This window comes from Amblyomma mixtum, chromosome 3 (assembly GCF_055824585.1).
Source record: "Amblyomma mixtum isolate Tamu chromosome 3, ASM5582458v1, whole genome shotgun sequence".
Classification (NCBI taxonomy): domain Eukaryota; kingdom Metazoa; phylum Arthropoda; class Arachnida; order Ixodida; family Ixodidae; genus Amblyomma; species Amblyomma mixtum.
Genome location: NC_143014.1, coordinates 281,199,211 through 281,218,248, shown reverse-complemented (window position 1 = coordinate 281,218,248; position 19,038 = coordinate 281,199,211). Strand labels below are relative to the sequence as shown.

General features: G+C 44.8%; 2 pseudogenes across 1 annotated transcript; both read left to right on the top strand.

Moving 5' to 3' along the window:
• LOC149355015 (calsyntenin-1-like) overlaps positions 1-19,038 on the top strand; it is a 489,555-nt pseudogene that overhangs the window by 59,153 nt on the left and 411,364 nt on the right.
• LOC149355027 (uncharacterized) lies at positions 4,170-17,029 on the top strand (annotated as a pseudogene). Its single transcript, XR_016291941.1, has 7 exons — positions 4,170-4,188; positions 7,060-7,200; positions 7,320-7,411; positions 10,990-11,105; positions 12,135-12,207; positions 12,545-13,805; positions 15,988-17,029. The product of XR_016291941.1 is annotated as an uncharacterized LOC149355027 (transcript).

The window sequence follows — 19,038 nt, the reverse complement described above, 5'->3', positions numbered from 1 at the left end:
GCCGGCGTCATAAAAACGAGCTAAAGTGTGTTTTTGACGTAAATAATAAACCCTGGGATAAGAAATGTGAAAAATGTGTCATTTTTGAGGATCGCTGACCAATACTGAGCTGCTGGTAAATGTAACGACTGTGATACGAGCAATTTTCTTGCCACAACCGTCTCGCAGCTGCCGCTGGCCCGACGTGGGATCCGGCTCGCCTGGCGCCCGCTCGCTTCGGTGCTGAAGGAGTCGCGGAAAGTGACCATACTATTTTATTGTGAGATGATGCTGTTGACTGCAATGCGATGTGTAGAGTAAGCCTTTTATTATAGCTCAGGCGACTTCCGAAGCGCCGGCCGCTGCAGCTTCGATGCCAAAGAGGCAATAGGCCTAGCGACGACCACGGCAGCCAGGCAGCAGCAGAGCTCGTCGCCCGGAGCGCCCGCGAGCGGTGCCGTTGCCGAAAGCTCGCAACATAAGCAGGCATGCTTTGTCGCTGCTCGAGAAGTATTTCTGATAACAAGGTGATCTTGCCTTGTGATATTTGTACACCATCCCAAGCAGCGCTCAGGCATTGCTGCACGGCGGCGAAGTGCGACTGCGACACCGGTTGTGAGCGAAGCTTGGGTAGAGTGGCGTAGCGATGCTCACCGCTCCGTGTGTCCCTGCTTGTAGTGGGGCGGCAGTTCGCAAGCGACGATCGGTGCGGCGCGTTGGCCAAGTTTTTAAGGACACGCCGTTCAGAAATCGGGCGCTGAATCCTGACGACGACGACAGCTCGCTCACTTCCATCTTTCGGTAGACAGTGCCGAAGGGCAATATCTTGCCGGTCCCTGGCTTTGCAATCAATGACGCAGCACGGCCGATTCATTTCGATTGAGCATGCGACGGAGGTCACGAAAGAAATCAGTAGCGCGGTGACTGAACCGCACCTCGATATTCGATTCGACGGCGACGCCGGCGGAGTGACACAAGCGGTACGAGCAGACGACAACAATGTAAACCGGAAGTGCAGTACTAATTTCTGACACCGAACACACAATAACTGCGTAAACATGCATATAAACGACAACTCTGCTTGCTGAAATGCGAAATGTTTCCGAAAAGAGTAAGAGTGTGAAGTATCTAGAGCTTCTAGTTTGTTAAATGCGTGATTTCACGTTGGCACCGCGAACCAATCATAGCCCAGCACTTGTGACGTAAAGAGTACAAACTGACGTAATGAGTACGGATTCGGGCGGAAGTTCACCGCCGCTGGTCGCCGCGAGGCTCGGGAGAGGTAGTTTTTGAAAATGTATTATAAATTATCTACTCGCCTTTGATGTATTGTACGCGGCATGAACGTTCAGTGGCCTACGCTCTACATAATGCAAGTATTTGTTTGCCAACCTCAGACACCCCTTTCAGGGACCCTTTAACATCACTTGAACATACAAGTAACTATAATCTTGGATGCATACCCTCACAGAGGCAGAAGATATACAAAGCAAACATTACAAGAAGAAAGCGTTCACCATGACGTATTTTTGAAACACTGTACTGGACAAATGTTTAGGGGAATCCCCCAAGTTGGAGTAGATTTGTAATAAGGGAGTAATTACTCATTGGCATCCACCTGAGCGCAGCCATATGGCTACAAAGGAAAGCTATACATCTTTCTCAGAAACTTTGTAGTTAAAGAAAAATTCGTCCTGGTCCGGGGATCAAACCCGGGACCACCGCTTCACCGGAGCAGTCGCTCTACCAATTGAGCTAACCGGGACGGCAAGCTTATGGTAGGGCGAGAGCGAATTGATCAATAACTCGAAGTGGCAACAGTGTTGGTCAAATGTTTAGGGGAATCCCCCAAGGTGGAGTAGATTTGTAATAAGGGAGTAATTACTCATTGGCATCCACCTGAGCGCAGCCATACGGCTACAAAGGAAAGCTATACAGCTTTCTCAGAAACTTTGTAGTTAAAGAAAAATTCGTCCTGGTCCGGGGATCTAACCCGGGACCACCGCTTCACCGGAGCAGTCGCTCTACCAATTGAGCTAACCGGGATGGCAAGCTTATGGTAGGGCGAGAGCGAATTGATCAATTAGTGTTGGTCAAATGTTTAGAGGAATCCCCCAAGGTGGAGTAGATATATAATAAGGGTCATTGATCAATTGATCAATGAGCAGTAACATTGATACAAGAACAAATAATCGCAAGAGATACAGCATTAATTTAATGCTTTCAGTGAGTGCTATTTATAGCTCATGTCTTATGCAACATCTTTCTTGAAGATGCAAGTTTCAAGTCCTCATATGAGGCTAAGGTCAACAGTGCAAACACTACAAGAAAACAGGCATGCACTTCTGACTTCTGCTCTTTTTCAACACATAGCACACTGACACTACACATACCAGCAAGAACCTAAATTAAAAATTCTGGCATCATAAACATATCAGCATTTACAAAAGGTGAACATAAAGCTGTTTGAGTGCACGCAGCATAATTTATGGCAAAGAATAAGAAGCAGTTTCAGCAGATACCCTACTAGGGTCGGAAACAGCATTTCAAGAGACACTAGCCCTCATTTGACCATCATAGGAAATATCCTAGACTAGGAATGGTCTAACACCAGGGAGCAGTTCGGAAGTGACCACTACGTAATTCAAATGCAAATTAAACTTACAAGGTTCAGCACAATCCAGAGAAAGACAAAAATCACAGGTTGGAAAAAATTCCGAGAACAGTTGGAGAATGAAGCCGGAACAACTGTGATAACGGACATCGAAAAGTGGACCAAACGACTACGGGAGGTCCACAGAGGCAATACTATGCAGCTAGAGATCACCGATGAATTTCCACAGGCGGATAAACGATTGCTACATCTTTGAGAGGCTCGTAGGGGGCTGACGAAAAGATGGAACAAAAACATAACAGGAAATTGAGACTCAGAATAGCTCAAATCAATAAGGAGATAGAAGACCACACCGCAAACTTACTTAGAGATAATTGGCACCAAATTTGCAATGAACTAAATGGCAACTTGGGTAGCGCTATAACATGGGCGCTGCTCCGGCAGCTCATAGACCCGACAAAATCAGAGAGAAAACAGCAAAACGATAGATTGTATCACGCACAATTTTCAGGGAACGGATGCCCAGATTACAGATTTTCTTTGGTCCAGGTACGTCGGAAGCACGCAGGTGCCACCCTGCACCATGGTATATTCAAGGACAAGGAACTCGTAGCTGGATGTCCCGGTCCCGATAAAAGAATACAAGGTATATGTGGCTGCCAGGTCATTCACGAGGAACAACACCGGGAAAAGATCAAGTAACCAATGCAATGATCAGAAACGTCAGTGATGACCAAATCGAAAGCCTGACCGAACTGATCAAGGAGCACTAGGAAAGCGGCACGGTCCCGGCGGAGTGGAAACACGCTGAGATTATCGCAATACTTAAACCAGGGAAAACACCCAGTTTAGCGAACCTTAGGCCAATATCACTAACTTCATGCCTTGGTAAACTATACGAGAAAATGGTCAAGACTAGACTGAGCAACTACATGGAGGACAACGGTCTGTTCCCGGATACCATGTTCGGGTTCAGAACGGGACTCTCCACGCAAGACGTGATGCTCCAGTTAAGAGACATGGTACTAAAACAAATATCGGGAACTCGAGAAGGCGTAATCTTGGCTGTAGACCTCAAGAGGGCCTTCTACAACATCAGCCATAACGCCATTCTCGCAGAACTCTCGACAACAAACTGTGGGGAGAGGATCTTCGCATACATAAAGGCCTTCCTGTCTAACAGAACAGGGACGATCGGCATCAACAACATTAGGTCAGAAAAGAAGACGACGACAAACAGAGGGACACCACAAGGATCCATCATCTCACCTTTGCTCTTTAACATAGCAATGATTGGATAACTAGGAGACTGAAAAACATCAAAGATGTAGAACATTCAATTTATGCGGACGAAATAACAGTGTGGACGACAAAAAGATCGACAGGAAACAAGCAAGAAATACTGCAAAGAGCGGCAGATGAGATCGGTCAATTTGCTTTATTTAGCGGGATGCAGTGCTCTCCAGAAAAATCAGAATTTATTAGACTTCCCAAAAACAAAGAGGACAGGGGAAAGATAGAATTAAAGATAGATGGACAACCCGTAAGAAGGACAAATAAGCTTCGGATCTTCGGAATGTGGCTGCAGGAGAAAGGCAAATGGGACCATACCATCCAGCTCTTGGAACACTCCACGAAACAAATATGCAGGATGTTAAGCCGGATTACGAACAAGACAAAAGGGGTGAAGGAGCGAGATGCGTTATGGATCACTTCTGTGCTCATCATACCGAGGATAACATAGGCGCTTCCGTACCTACAACCTAACAAAGAGGAAAAGAACAAAATGGAAACATGCATCAGAAAGGTGTATAAGCAAGCCTTAGGCGTCATGACCTGCGCTTCGACAGAAATGCTAATGAACATGCGTGTGTACGGCACCTATGAGCACAGTGAAACCATGCTCAGATTTCAACTCGAAAGACTTAAACAGCCGCTGGCCGCGCACTACTGCTAAAGCTAGGATACCCGGCAGAAGGCGAAAGGATAAACAATACAGACATTGACAGCCAAATTAGGAGCACTTTCTTGGTTAAACGAGTGCCCAGAAACATGGACCCGAAGACCCACGAAGGAAGACGGGCGGCGAGATCCTTGGATTTGGACAGGTTCCTAAAGAAGAAACAGATGGTTCTGTATGTTGACGCGTCCAGGTACAGAACGAAGGAAAACGCTAGGGCGGTAGCAGTAGTGAACGCCTATGGGAAGATAATTACTGGTGCATCAGTGCGCACAAGGACAACACAAGCAGCGGAAGAGATCGGCATAGCTCTAGCCCTGACTGAAGCCCATCAGCAGGGACTGAGTTACTGGATAGCGACAGATTCTCAGGCTGCAGCGAGGGCATACAGAGATGGAAGGATCGGCCAAAAAGCCGCGAGGATTCTCTTCTAACAAAACCAACACAGACATGGATCAAACAACACAAACATTCAACACACCATCATTTGGGTCCCTGACAATGGGGTTGAGGGAAATCTCATGGCAGACACCGTTGTCCGAGGGTTCACGAACCGGAGGGCGGGTTTGCCGGTCGAACCCTTCAGCACGCCAAAATCTTAAGGGGTGGCAATGAAGGCGTTGTTGGGAGCACGCAAGAAGTACTCGGCTCCGGCGGATATCCTCAACAGAGAGCAGTCCACCACGCTCAGATGACTACAAACAGACACCTACCCAAGCAGAGCCATGTGTCATAAAATGTGGCTGAACAGATACGCGAAAGAGTGCGTGTGGTGTGGGGGCTACGCCCCAACGTACCATGCCACCTGGGTCTGTGAAAAAAGCCCTTTACTACCAAAGGTAAATAGCCGTAGTCTAGAGCAGTGGGAGGCCCTCCTGGCTGACTCCGACCCGAGCACACAGCTTATGCTGGTGACGAGGGCCAAGGCAGCGGCGGAGGCCAACGGGATCCTGGACTAGAGAAGACCGACCACTAAAGCTCCACATCTATCCATCCTCAACCCCCTACTCCCTAACTCTTCCTTTTGTGACAATAAATGTTTTTACTACTACTACTAGTTGCTTGGGGCCTCTGAAACAGCCATGTGTTCGTGATCTCGGAAGTCGTCATCACGGCTGTTTCATGATAAAGTTCACCTAAAAAACTTGCCCAGGGAGGTCCCGGTATTGAAGTATTAACCGTGTAACATGCGCGTTACTGGTAGTGATATTTTCTTGGTGAAAATAGCCTGAACATGAACCTGAGTAATTTATGAACTCGCAAAAAAACGAAAAATTCGCGTATAAAATGCATCTTTGTATAGGATGCACTAGCAAGATGTTTGAAAAAAAGCCAAGTCTTATACACCGGAAAACACGGTATTCCAGTGAAAGTTGATGTCATGTGCAAATGGGTGGTGCTACATAATATAGCCCTACCAACTTGCGCTGCGCTTTCAATCCTGTGCAGATGTAAATCTTCCCGAGCAAGAAATTTGTCTTGGGAAAGCCACGCGTGCCAGTTATTCTTTTTTATAATAAAAGCTGGAAAAATAAAAGCATTATGGTAATGACATTCCCCCTCTCCCCAATTCACACCCTCGAAGGGGCACCTTAAAGTATCAGCGAGGACAACTTCTTCCAACTTTTGCTGTTGGGAAAAATCAACTGTATGGTGCTTTCTGGGTATGCTGATGTTTGTCCAGCAGCCAAAGATTCATGTATTGCTGATAAAGTTGTATTTAAAAGTTATTCCTGAGCCCGATTCAAACTCGTAACGCTACGCAGTTACAGTGTGCATAAAGCGTGAATCACGCTGTGAACAAACGATGAAAGAGCAGGTAAAGTTGTTTGGTTTATTAGAGTTTAACGTCCCAAAGTGACTCATTCTCTGAGGGACACCATAATGAAGGGCTCCGGAAATTTTGACCTTCTGGGGTTCTTTAATGTGCACTGACATTGCACAGTACACATGCTTCTAGAATTTCGCCTTCATTGAAATTCGACCGCCACGGCCGGAATCGAACCCGCGCCTTTCTGGTCAGCAGCCGAGCGCCATAACCACTGAGTCGTCGCGGCGGGATGCATGTAAAGTTGTTGAGTTGTTGCAACCAAAGGGGACAGAAGTGAAATAAATATTTAGAGGTTAAAAAGAGGGCACAGACCCCACATGATGTAATTGTGTTAATGAAAATTTGGACTAGGGCTTTGCAGCAAGACCTGTGCTGCGGAGACTGCTGTTTTCCTGACCAGCATTTTTAGCTGTTGTCAACTTTGGCTATTTAGTTCCGCCCTTATAACACTGCTGTGGAATGGGCAAGACCTTTTCATGTGTGATGACCTCTGGTGGCTTGGGAAGCTGGACATAAAATGAAGCTGCATACCATAGCTGTCATCTTGGACAGAATTTTATGCAACTTTAAATGGCATTTACACAATAGTAATCTGAGATGTTCTTACGTGATGTTTGCATCGGTTTATATAGTTTAGCATTTAAATGCTGCTGTTTGTGTGCCATTCTCTCACAGGTGACATCAAAATCACGTACAACAAGAAAAGGCGACCGGGCATGTGCTCGTTCGTGTTGCGGCCATGAGGGGACAACTGCAAGTGGGATGCAAAGAGAGCCAAACTTGCCGAAAACCTGACCGGCAAGTTCAGGGACTATGGTATGACTAGCCATGCATTGTCACATGGGCTGACAGTCTTGTTTCCTTTGCACATTTCTTTAAAGCCATGGGATCTGTGTTCACTTCTGATAAAAATTTACCACTTCCTTCCTCCTCAGGCGGAATGTTTCAGCGTAAAAATGTGCTTAAATCGGAGCTCACTGTGAGCATGCGGCGCCTGACAGCCAGTGAATTCGCTCAGCAGAACAAGGTATATGTCTCACGTGTTTCATGTTGGGTTGTGTTGGGTTTTATGGCACATAGGCAGCTAAGGCCATCATGTGCCAAGCACAAGGTATGGAAAATGTTTTCTGCGGGATTTAATAAAAATGAGGAACGTGATCAGTGGTGTAAAGGGCCTAAAAAGTTTAACTACCTAGTAATAACGGAGAAGACGAGATCTAGCAATGGCTAATGGTAAAAGCTTTAAAAAGGTCAGGTAGCCTCAGCGGCCATCCTTGGCTTGCCAAGGATGTCGAGGATCCCAACCGATAAAATAAAAACCTCAGCCTTCTTCCCATGAATGAGAAAGTGGCTGAGGTGTATCATGCTATAGAGTGAGCCAGTGGTTAAATAATTATAGTTTTTCCAGTACGCCTGCTTCTTTTAAAAAGCTAAATATAGAAGGAATGTTAACAATGGCATTATCGTCTAAGAGCAGTGCTGGATGAAAAGGAATGCATTCTCTATAAAATTGACTAAAGTACTTTTTTCTCAGTTTTTCAAGTTTAACACAAGATATTAAAGTATGGTTAACCGTAAGTTCGTCTCCGCATTCTTCGCAAACAGGTTTGTCTTTTTTTCTAAGGAGAAAGTTGTGTGTAAGGTGCATGTGGCCTATTCAGAGACGGCATAAGATAACTTCTTTAAAATGTTCCTGGTGCACACACGACTTAAATTCACCTAAAACTGGTTTTACCAGGTGCAGTTTATTTTTTAGTTCACTGTTCCAAGCCGACTGCCACTTTTTCCTTAGTTTCCTTTCTATTGATTTCATGCAGTCATTGCAGGGTATACTTACTTTTTTAATTTCCTTTCCACGAGCCTTAGCAGCACACAAATCTGCTCTCTCGTTGCCTGTTATTCCAACGTGGCTAGGTACCGAGCAGAGTTTTGTGTTTTGTCCTCGAGCTGTGGCTGTTACTATGTCGTGTATGATGTCACCAAGTATAGGAGTGATAGCGTTTCCAGAGTGGAGAGCTGTAATTACACTTAAGGAGTCTGTATAAATAATACTGTTTGGGAGGTTCTCGTTAACTATTTTTTCTATGGCAATACAGATTGCGTAACTTTCTGCAGTGAAGATGGATGTGCACTCTGGAAGTCTTATTGTTTTCTCCGAATTCCCTCTTACCACTGCGCTTCCTATGTAAACATCTGTTTTTGATCCATCCGTGTAGAAATCCGTAAAACTATTGTATTTTTCTTCCAGTGCAAGGAATTCTTGTATTATATGTTGCTGTGGAGTTTGTTTTTTATGGAAGTGTGTAAGAGTGAGGTCACAGATTGCAGGAAAATTGTACCATGGAGGCAGTGGATTTCGTCTTGGTGCAATGGCAGGTAATGTGTCTAGAACGCCGATGTTTTGGCACATCTCTTCAAAACGCAGGAGGAGTGGTCTTATAGCTAGCGGCTTGTTGTTATACAGTGTTCTTGATGGGCATTTTGTGACTATGGGGTAACATAGGTGTTTGGGCAACGAACGGATTTTTAAAATGTACGAGCATGTGAGCATGGTTCTTCGGTCTGTAAGTGATGGTTCGTTGGTTTCTGCATAAAGACTGTTTATGGGTGACGTCCTGTATGCACCGGTGGAAAAGCGCAAACCTAAGTTGTGTACTGGATCTAGTCGCTTAAGGTATGATGGTCTCGCTGAGCCATACACTATACATCCATAATCAAGGGCAGAGCGTACTACAGAACGGTAAATTTTTAAAAGACATGTTCTGTCGGAACCCCAATTTTTTCGTGACAGTACTTTTATTATATTCAGGAATTGAGAAGCTTTCTTTTTGAGGGTGTTTATGTGTGGCAGGAATGTGAGTTTTTTGTCAAAAGTTACTCCTAAAAACTTGTGTTCATTGTTCACTGGTATTGTGACCTCATTCAGGAAAAGAGTGGGATCAGTGTGGAGCCCTCTTCTAAGCGAGAAGAGTACAGCTACTGACTTTAGCGTGGAAAACTTGAATCCATTTTTATCTGCCCATGTTGTTAGTCTGTTTACTGTCAGCTGTATTTGCCTTTCACACGATGTAACACTAGAGGATGTGCAAGCAATCTGGAGATCGTTGACATAGATTGAATACATGATGGACTTTGGAATTATTTTTGCTAGGGAGTTCATTTTTACTATGAAGAGCGTAGTGCTTAATATGCATCCCTGAGGTACGCCATTCTCTTGAGTGAACTTCTTAGAAAGAGTGGCACCGAGACGTACTTGAAATGAACGGTTGGACAAAATGTCACTCAAGGATTTCAGCATCCTACCACATATGCCGAGGTCTCCAAGGTCCCGCAGAATGCCGAACCTCCATGTGGTGTCATAAGCTTTCTCTAAATCAAAAAAGACCGCAAGGCAGTGTTGTCTGTGTATAAATGCTTCTTGAACTGTGTTCTCAAGGCGAACAAGATGGTCTGTTGTAGAGCATGCTTTTTTGAACCCACACTGATGAATGTCAAGATGTTCACGGGATTCTAATAAAAACATTAACCTAATGTTCAGAATGCTTTCAAAGGATTTTGCAAGTGTGCTTGTCAGGGCTATGGGTCTGTAATTGCCAGGGGATGTAGGCAGCTTTCCAGGCTTTAACAATGGTACCACAATGGCTTTTTTCCAAGCCTCTGGTATCTCTCCTGATACCCATATTTTGTTAAAAAATGTCAGAAGTGATACCACAGCAGGTTCAGACAGATGGGCGAGCATTTCGTAATGAATGCCATCTGGTCCTGGTGCCATCAAGGTCACATACAACATGAAAAGGCGACCGGGCATGTGCTTGTTCGTGTTGCGGCCATGAGGGGACAACTGCAAGTGGGATGCAAAGAGAGCCAAACTTGCCGAAGAGCCGACCGGCAAGTTCAGGGACTATGGTATGACTAGCCATGCATTGTCTCATGGGCTGACAGTCTTGTTTCCTTTGCAGATTTCTTGAAAGCCATGGGATCTGTGTTCACTTCTGATAAAAATTTACCACTTCCTTCCTCCTCAGGCGGTATGTATCAGCGTAAAAATATGCTTAAATTGAAGCTCACTGTGAGCATGCGGCGCCTGACAGCCAGTGAAATGGCTCAGCAGAACAAGGTATATGTCTCACGTGTTTCATGTGTTGGGTATGTTTTTGTGTGTGTACACAGGCTGTCAGTTGAATTTCATATAACTAAGCTGATCAAGGGTAACTGGACTTTATGCTTTAGTTCATGAATTAAACAAATTTCTTGTTGCGAAACTTATCGATGAGAAATGTCTCCTCATGAGTAATTATTTTGGCTTTGATTTGTTTTCGAGTTCCATGGAATCAAGGCTTACTAAGTAAGTAAACCCTTGGGCTCAATGAATCACCGGTTTCAAATTCCTGTTCATAGGCTCACTGAATTGTCTGGATCCAAACTTACTTGTGCTCACTTAAACTTTCAGTGGTTCACACGCTCATACACCTGTAGGAACCTTACTCTGAATGTGCTTTTTGGCGCTTGCTACTCTAGCAGCGCTACCGTGCATACACACAGTGCCCAGAGGCAGCTGTGGTATCGAGAGCAGCCTCCTTATAGCACTTGCTTGTTTCGCTGAAGGTTCAGAACACCCAGACGTCTGAGAACAACAGTCAATGGGGAATCAGCGGCTACTTGAAGCCTGCTGTTGTGCCCAGACCAAACACGCCCAAGGAAAAGGCAGCACTAAAGCGACTGTGAGCATTATTTTTCTTTCTAACTTCTTATTTTACCATGGGTAGAACTGCTGTTATGTCATGATGGCACCTAAGATGAGTTTAGGCCAGACTGAATGGGAAACGAGTAAGCTGCAACATTAAAAATACATCTCTGTTGCACCAACATGTAATACAGAAATAAAGGCATGTGGTGCCGTCATTTTCCACTTTGTATGCAAAACCTGCCTGCCTGCATAAAAACTTGAGTGTTGTAGCCGGTTTAGGTGCTCTCTCCACATTACAAAAAAACTGATCATTAAAGGTCCATAGACACCTGATTTGAATGCGTGTTTTCTTCTTTCAAATCATGCGTTAGACATTTGAATGCATCGATCACCACGTGGTATTTGCCCATGACCGCTAAATAATTCATAATTGAATTTCTTCTCTCATCCTGTTTCGGTTTTGGTTTTATCAACCAAACAATGGCTGTGACGTGTAGTTTAACTTTAGGTCGCATGATGCGCAGAAAAGCTGCAGTATAAATGCTGACACGTAGTTTTAAGTCACCACAGCACCTATAACAGCCTGCTTCAATATCTAGAATTATAACAAACATCGTGTGAGTAATCAAATTGTTGTTTTTTCCATACCACCCATGACCTAATGTTCGGCTACAGATCTCGGCCATCGTTGAGTTGATGAAACCGAAGCAGTGTCATGAAGAAATTTAATGATAAATTATTTAGCAGTTTTAGGCGAATACCACGGGGTGCTCCGTGTATACGAATGTGTAATGCATCATTTGAAAGAAGAAAACATGCAAGGAAGGATGTGGTGTTTATAGTCCTTTAAGGCGAAGAGTATCTGTCATTCATTGTTCTAAAAAGAATGAGCCCCAGCAGCACGGCTAATCGGCCCAGTATTGGGGAGTGAGGACAGTGATTTAAAAAAAAAGCGGGTTGACATATTATATTTAAGTGAGTAGAGGAATTTCTTTAGTGAATTTTAATTTCTGTTGCGTTCTGCTCTTGGTGATTGCATGCTGCCATTCCATTGACTTCGTAGGTTGGATCGCAGGGAGACGAAAAAACGGCAGCTCAGCAGTTCAGACTCGGAAAGCAATAGTGCAAGTGAAAATGTAAGCTGGCCAGATTCTTTTTTACAACCTCTGGGGAGTGGTGTCATGCTTATACTTTTGATGTTGAATCTGTCTTTGACTTTTGATGTTGTCGGGTGATGTTAGCTTGGTCTTATTGTGGGATGTAATGCATAGAGTTTAGATGTTGTTGAGGTTATAAAAGTGGTTGAGTTCATCTGAAAAAGCTTAGAAGCTAAAAAGATTACGTTGTTAAAGCTCTGGTCTGCTTTTGGAGGTTTGCACATTTGACAGGAAAAGGTGCAGGCCAAAATAAAGCTTGCAACATGTTGACAAACACATGTTACTGCATGTTTGCTTTCCTTTCCCATTTCCATAGCTTTGTGAAGTTTTCAAGCCTTTGAAGCACCACGACAGAAGACTTGCGCCATCTGCTCGCACAGAGAAATCGAAAGAATCCAAAGCAGAAGAAAACGTAAAAAAGTTTGCTTCACTCTCGCAGCCAGTGCTAGAAAAGCACGCTTCTCAAGCCTCAGCTCACCAAGAAGCCAGAATCTCAGCCACTCGGGCCTGCAAGCCCGCAGGTTCTTCTCGGGGCAGCAGTCCATCAGTTCAGCCTGGCTGGACCCGCCAGGATAGGCCGGATCCACCCAAGGGGAGCAGCAAGTCCAAGACATCGTCTCACCGAGACAAAGAGAAAGCAAAGGGCCACAACCCGAGCTCATCATCTTGCAGCAGTAGTAGCTCGTCCCGTCACAAAGAGCACAAGTCCTGGTCCGACCACAAAGAGTCGCACAAGTGGGACGCAACGTCTCACAGTCACAAGACAGAGTTGCAGAAGGAGTCATTGTCGAAGCCTAGTCAGAGTGGAAAGGAGAAAGAATCTGCACAGGAGGGAAGCAGGCATCGTGACAAGTGGCACTCTCCACCAAGGAAGACGCACAAGGGAGAGAAGTTGTCGTCGTCGAAAAAGGACCCAAGAGCACAGGGATCGAGAGAAGCCAAAAGTGGCGAATTTAAAAAAGCTATTAACTGACTGTGGAATCAGTGACTTGGATGACTCTGACAAAGGCACTCCGGCAAAGAACCACCGAGATGAAACTTCCCGTCGGTCTCCAGACTCCACACAGCTGGTGGACGTTAGGCCCATGTCCCATACTTCAAAGAACGATGGCGCTGCAAAGAGGGAAAGTCTGGATGACTTCCAGAGCAAGAAGGAGGCATCCCGAGCCTTGTCGATGGCCTCCAAGAGGCAGAAAGAGACTGATAACGTCTTGTGCAAGAGCTTGTTTCTCGAAGGCAAGGAGAGCGATGATGCTGATGGGAAGGACAGACAAGAAGGCTCCAAGTCACCTGCAACCAAAGAGGACACGCCAGCTGCCAGTGTGTTGAAGAAAACGCCACCAAGTTTGCCTGAGATGGATGTGTACGAGCCAACCCCAGTGACAAAACTGGCAGCGGAGGCTGACGCTGAAGAACGCCCATCTTCGAAGCCGGCAGCCCTGAGTGCTGTTTTGGACGAAGAAGTTTCCAAGTTGATGCGCACGCCACCACATAGAGATTCTTACGTTCCCGCTTACCGGCAAACGCCAACGAGGTCTGAAGCCTTCTCATACAACCCAGTGACTCCAAAGAGACAGGTTGGTGATTTTAATGTTCAAGCTTCACAAGGAGCGAAGAAGAAGCTTTTATTGTCTGGTCACACTGCCTGCATTGGTATTCCAAAGAAGTGTTTTGTTTAGTAAGTGAGAAAAAGTTGAATATTGAAATGAGTTCTACTTGTCAGAATATTGGCTACTGTATAGTGGACATCTCCTTGCCTGTTTTGTCATTGCAAGTGACACTGAATTGCAGTTAAATTTGGAGCTCTCAGAAGCTCAGCTGGGGATTAGATTAGAGCAGTTTATTCTCTTTAACCTGCAGAGATTTTACTGATTAATCCCTCATATGTTCAACTACAAATGACAAGGAAACAATTGCCTTATTTACTTTGCAGAAGCCTTTCAGCTGTTCATCCCACTTCGGTGTAGGCATGGGCATTTTGCTCATTTTGTTTTTTGCGGTTACAGTGTAAGTTCAGTGTAGCTGAAGAGTGCCTTCACAACAAAAAAGTTTTGAGGGTGATTCTGTCGCTTTTTTTAACAGCACACATTTAGGAGATTGCAGTAGAACCCCAGTTATGCAACCTCCATTTTTGTAATGAATGAGTGTAGGCCTGGCATGCCTTTTGAAGAGGCGGCGCATAACAAGGCGAGGTTATACGACACATAATTACATACATGCCACCTCATACAATTGGTGGGAATTGTCTGGAATGAAAGAGATAACACTTTTCTGCAGCGGAAAAGTTTAGCATAGTGTACACTATGCTTATTACTCTGCTTATTACAACCGGCAGCTACCTATACATGTCCACAGATGCCCTCGAAGCACCAGGTGCATGTGATTCTAGCGTGCACCAGGTCTTTCAGAGCTATGTGTGCATATTCATTCACAGTCTATGTAACTCGCTCTTCCCTGGCCTGGCTTTTTGCTCCCAATGGAGGCATGTTGGAAATTAACTATACTTAGAAGACTCAGGTGAATCAGATCATAGTGCTGATGGCAGGCTGGTAACAAGGTTAGCCTGTTTATGGTAAGTGTGGCTAGTTCTAAAGCGCTTTTCACTGCGTTGTTACTGCAGACCACGTTAGGCCTGGTGACACCAAGCGAACAGTGCGCTACCAAACAACCATCGCCGTGCGGGTGGCATGTCACTTTAAGAAGTGCGTGGACGACTTGCATGCATTCTTATTTAATTTTTGCGTAGCAAGTGAACACTATGATAACATTTTTTTCCTTTCTGTTGCGAATTGCTAGTACAGGTTCGAGGTAAATGATCAAAATGACGTGTTCCTGTCCTGGTCATACTGTATCTTGCGAAATGTCTTCAAAGATTCAGAGCAGCTATTTTTTTTGCCCATCGTAGAAAGCTTCGATTTCGATGCGCATACATCTCCTACTTATTATGCAATGAAGCGCACACCAGTGCTGTGTTGATGCCGAAATGCCTCAGCATGCTTTCGTCACAGTACAAAAACGAGGGCACTGTTGTGATACTCGGGGGAAAAAATTATTAATGGACAGAATACCTGCTGCATTTTTTATTGTACGGCAGTTTACTGCACGCTCCTGAAAGTCGTATAATCAAGGTATCACTGTTTGTATTGCAGCAAAACCACTGCATCCTTAAAAAAGGTGTTTGTTCAGCACACTTTTGTGTTTTGAAACAAATGTATCAAAGGACAAAGACCATTGTGGCCCCTGTATGTCACGGGTGTAAGAAACAGCCATTGTATGCGATCTCTCTGGCTGCCTTGCATCTGTTGCTTCTGCTTGGTTAACATAAGCGGCCATGTTGCACCAAAACTGATATTTAGCTACTTTGATGTGCTGGAGAATAAATTTTTCAGGGCTGCACATTTCATTTATGACCACTATAAAGCTCTCCAGAGTATGAATTTTCTTGCTTTTAAACTTTCTGCAAATCGCACTTCATCAGCATTATCACTGTACTTGTGGCTTCTTGGATCGCTTCCAGGCCAAATTAGGATCGCATTGGCCATAGTCATAGTATGCTTTGGCGTCTGACATAAGGTGGTTGCACTGAAATTGCAGAGCCCGAAAGTCAGTTTAATGTCAAATCTACAGGCTGACTGAAACACGAGTTTCTGCATTGAATACAGCCATCGCTCTGAAAGAAGCTCATTATTTTGAATCCCTGCTTTCGTGTCTTCCTTTGCATGGTAAAGTGCTTTTCTGCATTACTGCCGTTACATGCAGGATGACAAATGCAAGAAGAAGGATGCAGGCCACGTTTACATTCCATCAGGCATTGGGCCATCAAGCACAGCGCAGCCTTCGCGTGGGCACTACGAGGAGTACGTTCCTGAGGCCATCAACCGGACAGCACGGCATCAGCAGTCAACTGTAGATTACGTCCCAACATACATCCCGACGCCAAAGAGGGAGATCAACGCCGACGTATCAACAACAACTTACTCCTCACAGCAGCCCGATGATAGGAGTACCGCTGAAGGCTCCCTTTCTGGCAGATCTTCCGGTGTGGAGCAGGAGATTCGGAACGCCAGGTATCCAAGCTCTCGGCAAACACAGTTCTAGGCGTTCCCTCAGAACCTGTGAGCGTCCTCTGTGGTGTCTTGTTGCATGAACTGAACTTGTGGAGATGTACTCCACTCAGCGCCGGGTGTCAGCCTTCCTGTCCTGATGCACTGATTGCTGACAATGTGTTCGATTTAGTGCACGGTGGCACTAAGGATGTGTACTCTTAAATTTTCAAAGGGAGAGGTAATTTATTTACAAATGGAGGCAGTAAGGTCAGCCTGAGACATGATCCTCTGGCCTGCTGCTATGCTGTGCAGAAACAGAGCGGAAAGGAAGTGGGTTATGATGGACAGCCGTAATGGATGGAGGAGAGGTATAAACATACGAAACTGTATTGGCTGGTGGGCCTGCCCACAGATGTCAGTTTTCATCTGTGCTGTGTAAGGGTAGCATTAAAGTCAGAACAGCCTGCAAAACATTGCGAGCGTCTAGCCAAGCACACTATGAGGCTTTCTCTGTCATAAAGAAAACGTTAGAGATCAATGTGGCACCCGCATTGGAGAAATGCATAAGCATTGGCGATACCTTATCGATGCCACAATTAATTGTTGTACTTAATCAAGTTACATCAATTGCCCATCTCAGTTTTCAAACTTCGTGCTGCGCTTCGTTTTCAAATTTGGCTCCACGTGTTGCTCCGCCCACACTTCCGGTCACGTGGTGCCACACTTCTGGCGTTTTCAAATTTGGCGGCAGTTTTGCTCTGGCCCGCCCACTTCTTGGACATGTCTGGCTCTAATTAATTAACTAATTAACCAACCTCAACTCCCAACTTCCTGTATGAGATTTTTCATGCTCTATCCGATGGTACCATTCTTATTCACATAAACCCATTCATTTGGACGTAATCGTGTGGACAAGCTCATGATGACACGAAACCGCATATGTAACCATACAATGCTTATGCATTTGTAACATAATAGTGCAACAGATGCACACGTGCGCACAAGGAAAGCAAACTGGGCACTGTAAAATGAGATGCGCTTCATTTGTACTAATGTGAGCAGGTGAGTGCGTAAATGTGACATTAAAAAAAATGGTAAGCCAATGACAGAAAAGCACATGATGTGTCAGTCGGTCTCTCGTACGGGGGCGCACTTTGTTATGCCATTGAAAGCCTTATTTTTGCCAGTGCACAGTAGGCTCATAGCCACTAAAAGCATTTGTGACACTTGATCGTGCTGTCCCATAAGGTAGTTTGACAATTGGGCAGTTTAGGCAAGTGGCTGTGACACGCCTTAAAATTATAGTGCAATCTAAAAAATGCCTGTGTGCTGCGTGATCTCAGTGCACGTTAGATAGTCCGGAGCCTCCTCCACTACGGCGTCCTTCATCGCCCACGTGCAGCTTTGGGATGTTAAACCGCTTGCCGTACTGTGTGTGCCCAGGTGAGGATAGTGAGAATGAGAGTAGCACTTGTGTCTCTCTGGTCTTTCTCATGCCCTCATCTCGGGTTGTGCTATAACATATATATATATACATACAGTAAAACTTTTTGTATGTAATGAAACCTCCCAGTTCACATACACAGAACTGCAAGCAATACGAATGATTTATAGAGTTGCTCTATTTTTCTTCTGGTCCATAAATTTCCAAAAAGTAGTTAAAAAAATTTTGGTCGCATAATACACTTAGCAACCTATTGTACATGTGCAAACATACGAGTGGGCAGAACTCATGGGGGCGGGCATGACATGGAATAGCTGGAATGCAACTGCGGTCTCCCGCTGTGGCGGCTTCTCTGCAGGGCAGTAATGCAAGAAGGCAAATCATAAAAAAAAATCATGAAAGAGATTCCGGCCACTTTTGCCATTGCTATTGATGGATCAGATGTGTTTGAAAGTTTCTTCCAGACTAAGACAACTCAAATGTGGACCGAATTCTGCAAGCACTAGAAAAGGAGCTGCTCAGAGCTTTTAATAAGAAATGTTAACCTTGTTATGAAATGAAAATATCAGTTCAAAAACGTACCTCATTCAACAGTTACATTTTTCAAAACTGGCGGTTATATTTTCTCAGATAATAAGTTTTTGGTCAAATGTTTAGGGGAAACCCCCAAGGTGGAGTAGATTTGTAATAAGGGAGTAATTACTCATTGATATCCACCCGAGCACAGCCATACAGCTACAAAGGAAAGCTATACAGCTTTCTCAGAAACTTCGTAGTTAAAGAAAAATTCATCTTTGTCTGGGGTTCGAACTCGGGACCACCGCTTCACCAGAGCAGTCGCTCTACCACTTGAGCTAACCGGGACGGCAAGCTTATGGTAGGGCGAGAGCGAATTGATCAATAACTCGAAGTGAGAACAGTGTCGGTCAAATGTTTAGGGGAAATCCCGAAGGTGGAGTAGATTTGTAATAAGGGAGTAATTACTGAGTAATTATTCCCTTATTATAATAAGTTTTTCCTCCGCATTCAAAAAGCAACGTATCAACAACTGTATACTGTATATCTTTACTTTTACTGTGTTGTACGTTTACTGTATATCTGCTCAGCTAGGGTCTGGTAAGATGGTTCACCCTCTGCATTGTATTAATGTGATTTTCATTCCTCTACTTTTGTAGAGGTCCTGTGTCATGTTCGCACGTTCAAGACAGGCGTAATGTCCTGTGTGGCAAGAGTTGAATTGGTGCTTGGCATGATAACCAGATGTCTGCATCTGAGCCTATGCAGAACGCAGTGGAAAGAGGCGGTGTCTCTTCATAACTG